The following is a 16,858-nucleotide window of genomic DNA, read 5'->3' as shown; positions in this document are numbered from 1 at the left end:
GAATGCCTTGTAAAACAGATTTAAAAGCCATGGCCAAGGACTCCTAAGGCAGTTTTTTTCTGTTGTCATTTGTGTGCTTGTTTGTTTGTTGTAGTATCTGAGCCATGGCAAACTGGTGCTCTCTGTCCTTGGTTTGTGGAGGGCAAACCAAGTTTCAGTGACAGCTTTTGGCTTTGTAGCTGCATTTTTTTTTTTTGTTTTCCTTCCTGCAAGTACTTAATGCATTAATGGTGTTTTTTTTTTGTTTGTTTGTTTCACTTCATTGCTTACAAGGGTTTTCTCCCCTCTAATTCGTAGCTGTTACCTACCTCTGTGTTTCAGCTTCGTACATCATTTCATCTGTACCCTAATTTAAAAGAAGAGACTTCTGAAAGTGTGTGTGTAAGAGAATGGCTGGTGCTTGGGAGAATTATAGCTTACATCGACTCTTTTATTTTCTTTTGGTTTATTTCGAAGATAGTGCTAAGGCATTCTTTCTTAAACTTAAGGCCATAAAAAGTAATGAGTTTTAAGCTATTGTTTAAAGTCACCATCTGTCATTTTCTCCAGATTATCACTTACTGGCACTTGAGGTGAGCCAACCCAGATCCATACTGCTAATTGAAAAACACTTTCTCCCCACATGAATTCCTAAATCATGTGGGCTCATTACATAACCTGACAGTAACAGGCTGTAATAGAATAAATCACTACCATTAGAGGCCCTTACCTGCCTTACCCTGTTATTTCTTTTTGTTCAGGGGTTCCTATCTTTTCTCATCTCTGCAGCTTTGGACGTAATTTCCTCCATTTTGCTATTTTCAGGAAAATTGGGATGAAAGCATTTATGTTGCTCTTTTGAATCGGGCCTTATGCCAACTGATTGCTATTTGCAAGTTAGCGTAGTTAATGAAACATTGAGTTTAGAAACAATATGAGTATGAATCAATTTGTTTTTAAACATGCCATGCAAATTCATGGAACACTGCCACAAGTTCAAAATCCCCCTTGTGCCCTTCTATGTAAGGCTTCTTGTTTGTTGAATGTTTTGCAGCGTGTTGTTGTTGTAACTCCTTTTTACTGAAGGATAACTCTGTCCTTCCACAAGTGTTTTGGAAGAAGAGTGTATCTCATTTTTAGAGACATTTGTCTCCTAAGTGTCATATTCAGACGTCAAAATGTCATATTGTGTTTGTAGGCTTGAAGAGCACCGAATGTGACAACTCGGGAGAAAGGAGGGAGAGCGAACTGTCCTTCCTTGGGAGGCATTTTGTGCTGTCTTTTCTGGCTGATGGCAATGGCCAAGTGGTATGATGTTGAGCTCAAACTGACTGGCAGCATTCGTGGAAGGGTGCTGAACAACTAACACACAGCTTTTAGGGTGTTTTAGATCTTTTTTTCTTTCTTTACTATTCAGCTCTTCTTTCCGTGCAAGGCCTTTGTTGTTGAGCCTGTTCTTGAGAAGCAATGGTACCTGCAGACATTCAAGTCGTTGTTGACCGTCTACAACCATCACCTTTTGTTCTGCCGTTGAACATGTAAAGAAAAGACTAACAATGGCTTTATTATGCCATAGTTCCTGAATGTGCTGTGACTGATGGGTAACGAAGCGTCAGCTTTAATTAATGGACAGTCTGTGTTGCTGCAGTCCTTTGGAACCGTGCTAGCAGGCTCATTGCTCTGTGATGTGCTAACTTAGGTGAAGATTTTAGTCTTCGGCCTTGAAGATCTTTCAGAGTGGCGTGAGAGCTCAGGAGTCTGCTGATAGCCAGACAGTTCAGGCTGGAGCTAGTGGCCGCCAGTTAGGGCGCAGCCGCTCCGAAGCGCAAACAGCTCTCCTCACGGGGACGTGTGTGGGTGCCTGGGTTTTAGTCACAGACCACCAGGGTTTTAATCACACCTCCTGATTGTCCCTCAGATGATATTCCCATCTAAGTTTGGTTTTGTAATGGTAATGCTGTCCTTTTTGGGAACCTCTGATAGCGTGTATTTGCACCGAGCTAAACATACGTTGTAAAATAAAACACCGCATCCGCACAGCGCGGGGGGCAATGCATGGAAAGCAAAGGTTAAAAATAATACAGTGCCCGTGTGTGTGAAGGCCTTAGTTGTATGTTAACTTCCCTTTGGCAGCTGTGAGGTGTGCTGGCTGTAGCGTTGGTAGAAAGCAGCCGTCCCTGCCAGCCGCACGCACCGGCCGTACCCGCGCTGTGTTCGGTCCGTCACGGCTCGCTGCTCTGGAGAGGGCAGTCATTAACTGCTCGCTTCTCTGTCCGCTTCTCCAGCGTTTCTGCGTTGAGGATCTTCTGATGAGAATGTCAGCCTGACTGGGACAGAGTCAGGCGGGGAGGTTTTGGTTAAACATTAGTTGGTTTCAAACTGTTTCCTCAAAGACCTGAACCTTCGGGTGGATTTTGCTCCCTGATTTTGCAGCCTGAAGCTGCGCCGAACTGCGGCTGCGTGATTTGTGTCTCTGTCACGCAGGCAGCGTGCATTTTTGCCCCTCTGACTGTTTTTGTTTTGCAAGATGAGCCTTTGTGGTACATTCTCAGCCTTCAAGATGGGGAAAGTAAGCTAAAATATGCAAAAAGTGCTCGTTCATACTTTTTTTTTTTTTGAGATATCCAAGCAGTGAAACCAAGCTGCGGCAGAAATTGTACTTGCTAAATTTGTGGTTCAGGGGTTTATCGCCTCTATCTTACATCATTCAAATGGCTTTTAGTGTTGGGAAGTCAGGAGATGGATAAAAGTCAGCAAACTGGCTTCTGCCCAGGTGACTTGAGCCTCTCGTCCTCCTCAGTGATCCTTCTTGGGTGCTGCTGCTCACTGTTTTGCAGCCCTGCGGCCCTGCAGGGGCCCATCAGCATGGGCACTGGAGGGTACCGCAGACTGCTGGGGGTGTTGTGACCCTCTGTGAGCAGCTCTCGGTGGGAACAGTGCGACGAAGGTTGGGCATCGCTGCACATAACTGCAGAGAGGGCTCAGGAGGCAGCTGGGACAGGGCTGCAGCTCCCTGGAAGGGGCTGCAAGGGGACCTGGGGAGGGACGAGAGTGGAGGTGGTGTCCCCAACGTGGGGCTCTCAGAGCCTGCGTGTCCCAGCCACCCTGTGCGCCTCTCGGCTGCTGTTTGGCTGGGCTCTCACTCAGTTGGCACGAACATCAGGGAGGTGGATCAGCCACCTGCGAGCTGCAGGCATGCTTCTGACTTCTTGTCAAGCCTCCGTGCCAGCGCCAGGAGGACGCAGACGTACGACGTGCAGACCGGGTGGCATCCGGCTGGCAGCAGGACAGGGGTCAGCAGAAACAAGAACCTGCGAGGAGCCTGTTCGGTACCTACAGGCGCTTTGTTCTGTGGCAGCAGCTGGTCTGGTCGCTTCCACCCTTCGTTTTCCCCAGCTGGCAGAATTTCAGTCAAAACCTCAGTGCTTTCCAAAACTGCACTTCTGCACAGTTAGAGAGATGGAGCATATTTTTCTTGAAAATGTGCAGTTAAATGAGTTCTTACTTGTTTCCTCGTGCTCATATTAAAACAGTGAGCCGCATTCAGATACTGACCTGGCAGAAGAGTGACATCTCACAACCTCCATTTCTGCCCAGAAACCAAATGGCACAGTTTCTCAGAAATACAAAAATTTTCAACCAACCTAAACTGTTAAATTTAGTGTTTTCGTGCATCTCTGAGAACAAGGTAAGACAACTATGCTTTTTCAGTCCCTGAGAGTGGTGTATGAGTTGCGTATTTTCTGCAACTGGAGTGTCATACCAGACGCTGTCAGCTTGGTGGTTGTATGAGTCTCCTGTGAGATTTTTCTGTCTGGTCCTGTTCGTCTGGTCCCTCAGGCGACGACGTTCTGCCCCTAGCTGTGGAGGTGGAGAGGAGATCGTGTCTGCTGTTGGCAAGTTTCTGCATCTTCATTAATGTTCTGCTAATATTTGTTCAAAGTCTCTTCCCTCTCCCGCCCGCCACACTTCAAGCAAGTGAGCTTTGGGGCTTTCCCTGCTGAGCAAACTTCAAGCAGTTGCTTGTTAGTTCATGACCTCTCTAATTCTTGGTAACACGGATCAGACACCAGCCAACAACAGGGAAAAACTGCCTGCAGAGATGTGATTCTAGCACTAGCCTGAAAAACACGTGTTTTTGCTTATCGTGGTTTTTATGTATCCCAGAAAGATGCTCTGCAAATCTTCTCGGATCGGAGAGGTGCTAGAAGAAGTAGCATTATAGGTTCCTGCTGCCCTGCTTTTTAGCATGGACCCCGGTTCAAAAGGTGAGTTTGGGGGGCAGCAGTGTTTCTGCATTTGCTGTTAGTGGAGGACGCCAGCTTTCTGTAGCCAGGGTTCGTGTGGTACCGCAGTGTGGGGGGATGCTGGGCACCTCCGTTGCTGTAAGGAGAGGAAAAGGGTGAGTGAAGGTGCCGCTGAACAGCAGTTCATGAAATGGGCAACTGAGCACAGGCTCCTCTGCCACCTTTGGTGGGAAGGTCTGTTGCTTCCCGTTCTCGCTGTGATGGGATGTGGTTTTGGCTGCCAGTTTTATGGTCTGAAGGCAGGAAAAATTACAGACGGCTTCATGGAAAGGGGGCATGTGATGGATGCACTGGCAGCGCTGGTGTCCAAAGGATGTGCAGCAAGGCCTGTGCTGCTGTCAGCCTGCCAGATGCACCTTACCACAGGGGGTGAGGCTGGAGCAGGTTGGTTATTTTGCAGTCAGGGCACAATTTAATGTGCCAGTGCAGAGGAGGAGAGGTGTGTGCTCATGTTTTAAATCAATGGAAATAATAAACAACCTCCTTACACCGTTTTCCTCTGAATTACAGGGCGGTTTTGCCTTCTCCAAGCAGGAAATGCTGTGTATCTTCAACACCCGTAGCACCACACTGGTGTTTTCTGCTTTGTTTTTAATGAACCTCCTGTTTTAATTGTATAACGTGCAGGATGAGGAAATGGCACCACTCGCAACTGAAGAACTGGCTTCTTGTGGAAGTTGCGATTTGGTGATAAACTCCCATCGGTAACCTTGGCCTACTTTAGGAGCTTTCTCTGTCAGACAGATACTATTTCAGATGGGTTAGCCATGCCCGTGACTGTAGCAGCATGCTTGCTTTTGGAGAATCCTGGCACTGGATAAAAAATGATGTCCTAGTCTCTGTGGTACCATCTCTGCTTCTGCTTCTCACTGCTGCAAAGTCCAAAAATGACAGCCTCGCCTTTGTTGCTCTCTGAATGTGAAAAGGCTAAATTTGGAATTCACACTTTTTTTTAAATGAATACAAGACAAGTTTTTATTATAGAAAAATCTCAGAGAAAAAAAGTAAATTGGGATCGTATTTCAGGTTTTTTTTTTTAATGCTGGAAGAAGCTTGGCTTTGTGAACAGCAACTTGCCACAAATTTTCTGAAGTGTGATCACAGAGCTGTGATTTTGTCATTCAGTGCTGCAAGAGCAGAGAAGCTGTTCATGCTCACATTTCACTGTGGAACTTTGCTATATTTTAATAACAGTTTTACTTTGATTTTGCCTGTTCTGTGCTACTGCTGTGACTATCCCAGGCTCCAGGTTATTAATGAAGGTTTGAATAGCCAGTCTAGTATGTTAGATATAGCTCCTACTGAGAAGCTATGCCTTTTGAAAATGCCTTTTGAAAACTTATGCCATAAAACCCATTTGGAATAGAGCATTTTCTCCCTTTCTTGTCCCCTTGCCTACTGTAAAGTCTTGCCATAGAAGCCATGAAACCCAAAACACTGCATGATGCATACTGAGGCTCTTACACTTGTTCTGTGTTCTTACAGTCTGCTCCCTTACAAATACAATTCTGTTTTTCACGCTCCATCACACCACTCATAACTTTCCTGAGGTTTCTGGTGGTGGTGTTTTGTTTGTAGCTGTACACAATGATGAGTTGTGTGGAAAAGTGATCTAGAAGCACCAGGCTAAATTGAAGGCTCCATTGTGCTTGGCATTGTGGTGAATGTGCTTTCTGTCCCCAGATGACCTGCAGCACACTTAATTTCAAACTCTTCTTGGAAGTATGTTGCAACAGCTTTCTTCCTTTTTGAGCTTGCTTTGTATGTAACGTGTGTGTTTTCCAGTTGGAAAAGCACACTTGTTTGTTTATACTGCCAGGTGCAGCAGAGGCTGATGGCATGCAGTAGTATATCACCTTGAAAAGTCATCTTTTAAGTCTGCTGCCAAATGGGTGCTGACAGACAGGAAATTGGAAGAGCATACGTGTAGGTATCAAAATGTTAGAGTGGGTATCTGTTAACGTGTCTGTGTGTGAAAGCAATGACTTTGCAGGAGATGTTCCTGTGCTCAGGTTGTGTGTGTGCGTGCGTGTTCACCTCTTCCTGTCCCTTACACCCACACAGGGGCAGATAATGCTGATGCGTAACCTAATGGCTGGCCGTGGCCACTGGAGGTGTGTCAACTCATATGAGAGCCCTTTCCTGTGGTCCCGACAGCAGTGTTTGTGTTTTTTTTTTTTTTTTTAATCTGTATCTTTGGGCTGGTATTTAGCAGATGGGTTGGATAGAGCTTTTGGAAAACAGATGAGCGTGCATTTTTCATCTCTGTGTTAAGCTTATGTGGTACTGTAGTATAAGAGGCATTTTAACATTGTGGATCAGTTAAATAGCTTCATTGATTGGACGTGTTTGTTTACCAAGTAACATAAACTCAATTACAACAAAAGCAAGCACTGCAAGCTTCAATTTTGCTCGTTGCAATTTACTGTTTTATCATCTTTCTTTGAAACTAAATATTGCCAGCCTTCTTGTCAATGATACATGATATGAGATACATATGCAGATACTGAAGTACCTTCACGTACATACAAGCACAGCGTTTTCAGTAATGTTTTTTTCTGCTTGTTGCTTTGCTGCTTGCAAAGGTTGTAGCCTTGGGATGCTAGCCAGGCTTTGAACTGTAAAAGGGAGCATAAAGAATGCAGGATGTTTTTGCAGGAGCCACATTCAGCTCAGCTGTGAGCAGATGGCTTCATTAAATTATCTTTAAGAGCAAGGAGAGCAGTTGCTGCTTTTGGGAGAAAATTGGCCAAAGCAACTATTTTTACATTGCCATTCCAAGTTTGTGGCAGGTATTAAGAATATTTGTATCACAATTTTATTTAAAGTGACCTGTCCAAGTACCTTAAATGAAGCAGGGTGTAGCCTCTGCTCCATAAGCTGATAGGCACAAATTAGGACAGAAGACTTGATATTTAATCATCACACACTAACTACATGTATTTTAAATATTGGGCGGGGGAAGCTCTTGCTTTGTTTTTTTTTTTTTTTTTTTTTTGTTTGTTTGTTTTTTCTTCTCAATCCTGAACATTTTCACATAGTTTTGTTGTCTTTGCCACAAAATAGTGCGGTTTGTTTTGTGTTTTTTCCTTTCTTTTCCAGAGAACTAATTAAAACTGCATGTATAACTAGATCTATTTATAAACAGGTTGTGAAGGAGAGTGATGTCCAGAAAGTTTTTTCTCCCATCTAATAAGAGTCCTAGCAGTAGCATTTCAAAGGGTCTGGTTATTCAGGGGTTCAGTGTTGTGTGGATCAAAGTTGTGTTAAGTGATCAGAGGTTAAAATAAACGTTATGAGGAAATTAGAATCATAGAATATCCGGAGTTGGAAGGCACCCACAAGGATCATCAAGTCCAGCTCTTGGGTCCTCAAAGCTTGGACCTAAGCTATAACTAACTAGGTACGGTGTACTTGATTTCTGCCCACCCTAAAATTAAAACATAAACCTCAAAGTTTTGCTTCAAGGCAAATATGCATGAGTTATGATATCTTGGTTTTGAGGTTGAATAGCCTGCTAAAAACGGAAAAAGGTGTGTTGGATTTTAAAGGTGGGGATGGATTTACAGAGAAGAAGCTGGAGTTTTTGTTCTTGTAGGTGGGAAGTTGAAGATGAGAGAATGTTTTACCTGTTAAGCCCTATCAGGGTTGTGTTTTTCCTTTATTTACTTAATTATTTTAAGTTACATTTGGAGGCAATAAAGCTGGTAGCAGGGAAGAGAGTGGTGTGCTGTTGCGGTAGAGTTTATTGGTATTGATTATTGCATGTTCATGCTTTCACCTGCAAAATGCCTCTGTTACAAATTAGATATTAGCCCATCTCAGTAGCAGGAGGAGACTCACAGGGTCTGATGCTGGTAGGTTGAACTCCTCCTGTGTTGTGGATTGCCTATTGGTAAATGCTATGTCCTGGGGAGGATTTGGGCTCTAACCAAGCTGCCTGGCTGGTTTTAGGTCTATAGTCTGTTAAGATGCCTCCAGCAGGTAATCTGGGCCTATGACATTGAAATGCATACACTGTGGGGGGGGAAAGCCTTTATTTATGGCAGTGGTATGGGATCAGTTTGTCTCAACATACTGAAGCAAACACTTTTGTGTAATAGTCATGTAGAAATCTGTACATGTATGCTGACAGAAGAACTTGTTTGTGTAATAGAACAAGTCTGGTTTTTTCCCAAGTTGTTTTTAAGGGTAGACCAGCAGCATATGTACGTTACAGAAACTGTCTGAACCAGACATATTAACCACTGTTGCTGCAGGAAAACTTTATGCTTAATTAGAATCAATACATTCCACAATGAGAGAAGAAAATGACCTTGGTTTTGGAAGGATGAATTACTGGTGTGTTACTGCCCTTGCTTGGAGTTTTTCTGTGCATTATCTTACCCCAACTTCTTCTAATGAATTTTATACGTATATAGTGCATACTTGTAGAATGTTATCCCTTGCACGTGTTCTCCACGTGGTGCTAGGAGATGCTGAACAGCACTACTATTTTGATAGAATTAGGTTAGTGGACCCACTGTAAATATAATTCGGGCTGTAGTTATCTAATACCTGCCACTATGTGTAAGATAACCTAATGAGAGTTATCCTGGCACACGTTTGTTGAACCTGAGGGTCTGTATCAAGGCTTTAAGTGCAACGCTTTCCACTGCTATGTGGTGTGTCAGGTATTTTCCAGCGCGTGTAAGACTGTCAGTATTTTACATAGCTCATTTCTCTGCTGTGTTTCCCTGTTGGTGATGGGTGCAGCAGCCCTGCACAGGGGAGAGAGGGGACCTTAACGGGGAGCTGCCTTTACAGACCAAATTGTACTCAGTTTTTACCTTTTCTTTGAAGAACCGAATATTACAGTTACAGTACATGAATAATTTTTATCAGTACATGTTACCAAAAATAGTCTTGTCGAACTGCAGGCCTTGCACGTCCGCTGGACAGGCACTTTGTCATGTATTTGTGTCTGTTACTCTTTTTTGATGTTTTGCAAACATCTCACAACAAAGACTGCTAAGCCTTTTGGACATCTGGGCTGAATCACATTTAACCAGCTTATGTGAACAAATGTTTCTATCCATTCACATAGAGAAATGTTTGCTATGAAGTCCAGGACATTCTGCCACAGAGATGAATAGCTTAATGTGGTTACGATTAAATAAATTCACTCAGTTTATTCTGACTCTTGCTTTTTCCCATGAATGCAGAAAGTATTGCCACTTTGCAGTCTAGGATTTTTAAACCCATGGAAATACTTTACTTTTGTGCTTGCTGTGTTTATGTTTTGCCAAACATAGAACCTTAACAAATAGGGGAAAAAAAAAAGAAAAAAGAAAATCTGTCTGCCAAAATACCACAGACCAGGTGCTTCTCATGTCCAGTCAGCATCAGCTTGGACCAAATAATACCCAACATCTGAAAACATCTTTTGCTGATGGTGGTGATGTTTTTTTTTCCTGTACTATTTGAGTAAATTATCAGCTTCCTTGAAACCTGATTTATAATAGTGCCTGGCCTGTATGTTAAAAAGATAAAATGTCTGCTAAGACACAAGTATAAATAATCTTCAGCTGGAGTTACAGTCTGCCTTGTTTCCAGAGCTTTCCTAACCTGCAGCGAAGAAAACCAGAGTAGCGTTCTTGTATTCGTCCTGCAGCTCGGAGCCTGTTGTCAGCACTAGAGCTTGTAAATAGGAGCAGCTTCACACTGCTCCGAGACGCTGCAGAAAGCAGCAGTAGGGGTAAGGATGTGGGAACATCTTAGCAGCCCATGGTGGTGAAGGAAAGCTCTGAACCATAAGCTGGCTGATACTTCCCTGTGAATAGATGAAGTGGTGCAGTCTCTGGGATGCTGGAGTTTGATTTCTTTTAAGGTAAACAGGGGTGGCAGGGACAGCCTTTGCCTAAACAGCTCAAGAGGAATGGCGCTTGGTGCTTGTGGATCTCTCCTGAAGCAGCAAAGCACTGCTGCAAAAACAGCCTGGGAATGAATTATTTCCTTCCTCCCTCGTGATACCTCTTTCTCTATATGTAACGTGAAAAATGAAATGATCTGGATATTGAACTGATTTTTTTTTTTCCCTTCCTTGTGGCCATTGCTGTGTGGACCATTATTTGCCCAAGTAAGCTGTGCTTACTCTGTTCTTGTATTACAGTGCCTTCTTCAGTGCTGAATGCGAATCCAGTTAATCAGCAGTTGTTTACTGTGCAGGTAGAAAATTGAGGTATTTTTACACAATCTTCCTCAAGCTGTGGCTGAAGAACAACGCCGGCCGTGTGGGCTGAGGGTCTGAGCAGAGGCCTGTGGTCCGGGCCCTAGCTGCTGCCCAAACCCTCTCTTGTCTGTGGTCTTGCCTGCAAGGCTCGACTGATCCTTGACTTCCAGGCCTGTAGGTTTGCCTTATCCCCCTGCAGACTTCTGCAGTCTCACGGACACAATTTTCACAGCGAACATTTTCTGTAAGAGGTACCTCACCCATGTTTGTGTCACAGAATTTTCTCTTTTGGACTACAATTTACATTATTGAAAAGTTTAAAGTGTTCTCTTAACATTTTTACTCAGTGTTTTCCATTTAAATTTGGCAGACTGATAAAAACAAACCCATGCTCCTCTGTGGTGATGAAGGCCTCCTTGCTGCAGAAAAGGGATTTGTATTTTGTCCATTTCTTTCAGATTGCCGCCGTTACGCTTTGAAGTGTTTGCTTCGTCTTCGTTAATGGATCACTTTAAGATCTCATAATCTTGTTTGTCTAAATTTCAAAGCTACTGGGGGCAAAGGCTAGAACAGAAGAGGTTTTTTATTTTATGGGGCTTTTGCGTGAACGACATGGCCCAGCCCAGTCTTTAGTGGTCCTTTGGCCCACTGAATGAGGGTGGTCCAAATACTTATTTTCTAAACCTTTCTAAACCTGTGGGTAGCAGGGGGTGTCCCAGAACAGGCCCTGCGGCTCTCTGACCACTGGATCCTGGTGCTTGTTGCTCTTAAAATTTGTCACCACCCAGCACTCAAGGTGGTGGAGCAAGGCCCTGTGTTGTGGTGGAGCCCGTCCTGTCCTCACCTGCACCTCCTGTTGGTGAGGCATTGCTCCTGTCAGCCACGTTACACAGACTACCAGAGAAGAAAGTAGAGGATTCCCCTTCTTGTAAGGTGATGGCAGAATCTGGTCGTGTTCCTGGGGTGATGCTTTGGGGGTTCCTGCATGTGGCTGGGGACGTCCTGGTGAAGTTGTGGAGAAGGCGAGTGTCTGGGGGCCCTGCGAGCTGTGCTGCCACTGCTTGCTCAGTGAGGAGTAAACCTGTTGAAGAACCAGGAAGATAATACGTTTATTAAATGTGTTTGTTACCCTGCAAGCTTAATGAGGCGGCTTAGAGGTAGGAGAAAATTACTTGGTGAGTTCCATAAGCATAAGGTGCTTACGCTGAAAGTGGTAGAAGCTGTGTATGGAGCAGACTTTCACAAAAAGGTTCAAATCTCAATTTCTGCAAGTGGCTGGGAAATCATTATTGTAGTGCTTGTGAGTCTCAGTAGACGGTGCACTCACCTTTTATGCTGGGGCTGCTGAAGACTTTATAAGTCTTCCTGGTAAGTAAATTGCTTTGTATTTCAACTGTTGCTCTAGTGTTCTTCCAATAAGGGCCTTTTCTTGTGCCCATCGTGAAACTTTTCTTGGCTTCCTGAGCCTGTCCTTCACCAGAAGCATTTGTGTACCCCAGGACCTGGTGTAGCGCTCTGCTGAGGAGCACAGCCATAGTCCCCATCTCCTGGGTATGCAGTTACTGTGTTCCTTGGAGGTGAAGCTGTTGAACCCACGCTTTTGCCCTGTTTCTCAGGCATGGAGCTGATGACTGCACTGACACATATCAGGGAAGGTTAATCCTAATAACGTATGCCTGTAAAAGCTGGAAACATAACTAAGTGCTAGGCAGGGAATAAATGCCACAGGAAAGTTCCGAGCCTTGGATGGAAAGACCTGTTACCCACAGAGTGGTGTGAGAAATTGTTAGTCAGCAGTCCAGGTCAGCTCTTGGTCGGGATCTGACCCAGTTGTGTTTAGGACATCATTTTTTAAGGAAAACTCTGGGTTTCTCATGGAAGTGTCCTGTGAAACCTTGCTGATGTCAGACAGGAAAGATTCCCATAGGAATCCTACAAAAAATATTGTTAAAGGCAGAATGAAGCAACCTGTTTGCATATCCTGAGAAGCAGTAGTAAATAGCAGTATCAGGAGTAGCATGGTGAAAATAAGTATACATCAACAATATGAAGCATCTCACGTATGTTACAGTGATAATATCTGACCTTTTAGCTTACTTCTTGTATATGAGCTTGTCTTGCAAAAGGTTTATTTCAGTAAGTGTTCTCAAATATTAATGTTTGAATTCCTTGTTCCATGCTAACAGAAAGATACTTGAGCAAGGGCTTTTTTCTGCTGAAGAGTGATGTCACTTCATATCATCCACGAGGACCCACGTTGTGACAGTGTTTTGCTAGAAGTCTTGAGGGAAGGGGTCAGCTGCAGTGAAATTGCATAACTGTTGGCTGTCACTTAAATTTTGGATGTGCTACCAGTCTTTCAAAGCATGTTAGAATTTTAAAAACTTACAACCTAATCAGATATTTTCAAAGTGCCCTTGCTCAAGGGTGCTAACAGTAAAATGCTTGAATCCCCTCATACTAGAAAGATAGAGAAGTTGTTTGAACATAGGTACCCAGTACCTATATATATATACATATATATATATTCTGCAGAATAAACTAGGTTTGGGCTTTGTGAAAAGGCAGCCATGGAAATCTGGGGTTCAGTAGGGAGCAGATTGTGTGGTGCCTTGAGGTATGCAGTGTCAGCTGAACTTTTCAGTGGACTTCTCAGACCCTTGCACGCAAACTGTTATACAGTTTCTTCTGTTACTGAATGGTGAATCTTTTATTAAAGATAAGCAGTTTTACCTAGCAGAAATGTCTGCAGTCTTCAAGAACAAGGAAACTTAAATGAAACATGCTATTTAGAATCTATCTCAGTAAGTGAGAACCATGAGCAACCAGGCCAACAAAAGACAGCTTTCGTAGCAGCAAAAATAATGAAACGCATTGTTTAGACTTTCACTGTAGAAAAGCAGTAGCAAAACAGCTAATTAATGGTTGTTAATCTGCAATACAGATATTCAGCTTGTGGTCTGGATACCATGGATAACTTCTAAGAGATATGCCAAAGCTATATAAGAAAAACAAGCGGACTGTCAGTAGACTTAAATTCCCAGAGCAAGCTTGCTCATCCTCTTGGAAGCTTAAAGATGAGTGGATTTTGATCTCTGAAAAAAAAAAATCACCTTCACTGAGTCTAAATATTCGGCTAGAAAGAAGAATGTAAGTAGTTCCCCTAGTCACAAATAAATAAAATTAGCTAAGGCCATAATTTAATACTTGGACAGCATTTTGATTTGATGTAATGTACTTTTCCAGTAGCTTAAAGCTAGTAATATCAATCAGAAAAAAAAATAGGGCAAGTGTGGAGGGAAAGTGAAAAGGAAACTAATGCTTAGCAAGTAACATTTTGTTTGCAATATGAAATGTGAACTTATTTTAACACACACAGAAAAAACCTGGTTAAACTATTTCAGGAAATCACCCACATAACACGTGAAATTTAGGAAATAAAGTTCTCTGCGGATACATTCGAACTTAAAAGTTTAACTGATTTGAATCAGCATGGAGGAAAAAAATAAAGTAAAAAGAATTACAGAAATGGCTCCTTTATTTTTTCAGGCAGTATGGGAAACAAGGTTTGCTTCTTGCTCTATGAATTGTCCTATGGAAGAGAAGGATGTTTTGAATGGCAATCGCAATATAAATAGATGATGGCGATATATTCTTCAGTTCTTTCTTTGTCTGTCCTGAGACATTTAGCAAGGAAGTGGACCTGGCTGTCTAGGCTGTTCTCTTTTTTTTTGTTTCCGTGTCTTCTGATGGTGTGATACGGTATTGGGTTTATGTGGCAAGGTTTTGAGCGTGGCCTGGAGGAGGCTGCGGCCCATGGAGAGCCCCCGCAGGAGCAGGCCCCGGGCCGGAGCTGCAGCCCGTGGAGAGGAGCCCACGCAGGAGCAGGGGTCTGGGGGGAGCTGCTGCCCGTGGGGGACCCGTGCTGGAGCAGTTTGCTCCTGGGGGGATGGACCCCGTGGTACGGAGCCGTGTGGGAGCAGTGCTTGAGGAGCTGCTGCCTGTGGGCAGCCCCCGCAGGCTCAGTTGGGGAAGGACGGCATCCCGTGGGAGGGACCCCACGGGGAGCTGGGGCAGGGAGGGACCGTGAGGGAGCGGCAGAGACAAAGCCTCAGGGACTGACCGCAGCCCCCATTGCCCTGTGCTGCTCGGGGGGAGGAGGTAAGAAGAGGGTATATGGGGGGGAAGGTGTTTCTTGTTCGCATTTAGCTTCTCACTGTTGTAGTCTGTTATCAATAGGGAACAAATTACATTAATGTCTTGTGTTGAGTCTGTTTTGTCAGTGACAGTGATTGGTGAGTGATCTTGCTGTCCTTATTTCAACCCATGAGCTTCTTTTTAATATCATATTTCCCCCACCCTTTTCTGTTGTGGAGGGAGAGTGAGAGTGGCGTGGTGGTGCTGAGCTGCCCATCCGTGTGAAACCACAGCAACTTGTAGCTTCCAAACTCAAAGCTATCAAGGGATACGGGGAAACAGCTGTTAACATGAGCACCTCTACTGAATGCATTTCAGAGTTAAAAATGTTAGTTGCCATCAAGTTCTCTGTCAGATCTCCTTAGGTATCGGTTTCTGATTTGAGATAAGATATGAATAGCTGCTGTTGTGTTCAGAGGTCAGCTTTGCTGAGAAAGTCTTAGTGTTTTACTGTTGAGCCCTAAGGAAGCACATATATTTTTTCTTGCATCTGACTAGTGTGTTTGTATGATTTTACAGTTCTGCTTTTCTGTAATACTAAAAACATCAAACTTTGTTGTCTTTCTTAGCATTCAAGGGCTGGAAATTTGCAGTAATTATCCATTTCCTCAACAAACTTTGAGGCAGAACCTCTTTGGTGTGTGACTGTCAGTATGTTTTCTTTTCATAAAGTCCTTAATGTTGGTGCAAACAAGATTCTTAGAAGTTAATCATCAAGTGTAGTAGTGACTCCCTCTGCTAGATGTATTTGGCATAAGGAAAAGCTCATTTTAGGCTTGGCAGGAGTTAAAATCCCAGTAATGTTCATGAGAATGTTCTACAAGCAAAGCTTCTATTAATCCTGCTGCTGACATGCTCACACACAATTTGATGTGAAACCTGAAGCATTAATACTGCCCATGCTTTTGAATGTGTGGAAGGAGGTGATGTGGGCATGGACCAACACTCGCTTTATAGCTAATGGTCAAAATCACCTTTGCATTGCTAACATCCAGGGAAGGACGGTACTGAGGTGGGAGCAGGTATGATGGATGCTCCATAAGTAACCTCCTAGAGTGGATGTAGTAACGCAAGATAAGCCACTGCATCAGTGTTAGCGGTCTCAGTCAGAGTTGCTTTTTCACACCCTGGAGCTGGTCACCACGAGCCAACTGAGTTGTTGCTGATTGAATTCTGCAACAGAGCACAAACTTTTTTGTAGTTGCTGGCATATATCATTTCTTCACAGAAGTGTGCTGACTCCCACCTATGCACAGTTAGTTTAAAAAATAGTGAAGGTTAGTGAGTGGCAGTGTAATAATCTAACGATTATTAGTAACCTCTGCCTGTGCTATCTGGAAAGCACTAATAATTTTTTTTCAGTCATCTCTTTTCAGAAGTCTGGTTGCGTTGCTTTTCAGCAGTAAAAATGCCAGGATTGCTGTTTAACCACTGCTGCTCTTTGCTTTAGGTGTTTTGATACGACAAATCAATGATTTCTTAAATTTTGAAGCCATTTTACTGCGTTTCCATGGTGCTTGCCAAGTAATCATTAGTCTCCAGCAGCAGATGGAAACTCACGTCCTATAAAGGTCTCAAGTATTTAAAACTACCTTTGCAGTTTGGTGTGAATTCTGAATTTTGACCCAAAACCTGGTACGTCCTGATTTGCGTGGGATTGTCTGGGACACGCAGTTGTTCTACAGTACGTGCTCTTGCCAGTGCTTCAGAGGAAGCTGAACATCTTGAATAAGCAAGTAAACGTAAGAGTAACTCCCTTGTGGACAGATTTTAGCTGATGAAAAGGAACTGTAGTTTGTTACTCATCATTGGCAGAATAAAGTAAATTGTTTTCATAATGATGCTGCAGGAGGAAAAGAGCAACATGTACAGCTGGGGACTTAGCCCTGCCCTCGGGTGGTTCTCTGACTTTCCTCCTTTCAAGACCTCTTGCAGCAAGCAGTCCTGCAGAGAAAGCTCAGTCCCCAGCGGGTGCTGTGCCACATCAGAGAGGACAGATCACAGGCCAAATCCCAGACAGCCCTGAATTCTTCACAGTTTTCTTCTGCAGGCCAGGAGCCTTGATCTCTGGGTTGCTTTTTCTTGTTTTAGCTCTGAGGCGAGCTGGGAGGGCTTGAGTAGGTGAAGCACTTACTGGGTTTTCTGCTCTATTTTTCCAAGGAAG

The 16,858-nt window shown here is 43.7% G+C and overlaps 1 protein-coding gene across 4 annotated transcripts in view; it reads left to right on the top strand.

Moving 5' to 3' along the window:
* The first annotated feature begins 6,108 nt into the window (after positions 1 to 6,108).
* SEMA4D (semaphorin 4D) overlaps positions 6,109 to 16,858 on the top strand; it is a 63,936-nt gene continuing 53,186 nt past the window's right edge. For 2 of the 4 annotated variants that reach the window (XM_035309183.1, XM_035309180.1), the window contains exon 1: positions 6,114 to 6,212. The gene's annotated coding sequence lies outside the window, so the exon portion shown is untranslated. Of the gene's footprint in view, positions 6,213 to 16,858 lie in introns of all 4 variants that reach the window. The other 2 variants (XM_035309181.1, XM_035309182.1) reach the window with 2 other exon arrangements.

The sequence above is a fragment of the Oxyura jamaicensis genome, chromosome Z (assembly GCF_011077185.1).
Source record: "Oxyura jamaicensis isolate SHBP4307 breed ruddy duck chromosome Z, BPBGC_Ojam_1.0, whole genome shotgun sequence".
Classification (NCBI taxonomy): Eukaryota; Metazoa; Chordata; class Aves; order Anseriformes; family Anatidae; genus Oxyura; species Oxyura jamaicensis.
The sequence above is the reverse complement of the archived record's forward strand: the minus strand, read 5'-3'. Positions and strand labels throughout refer to the sequence as shown.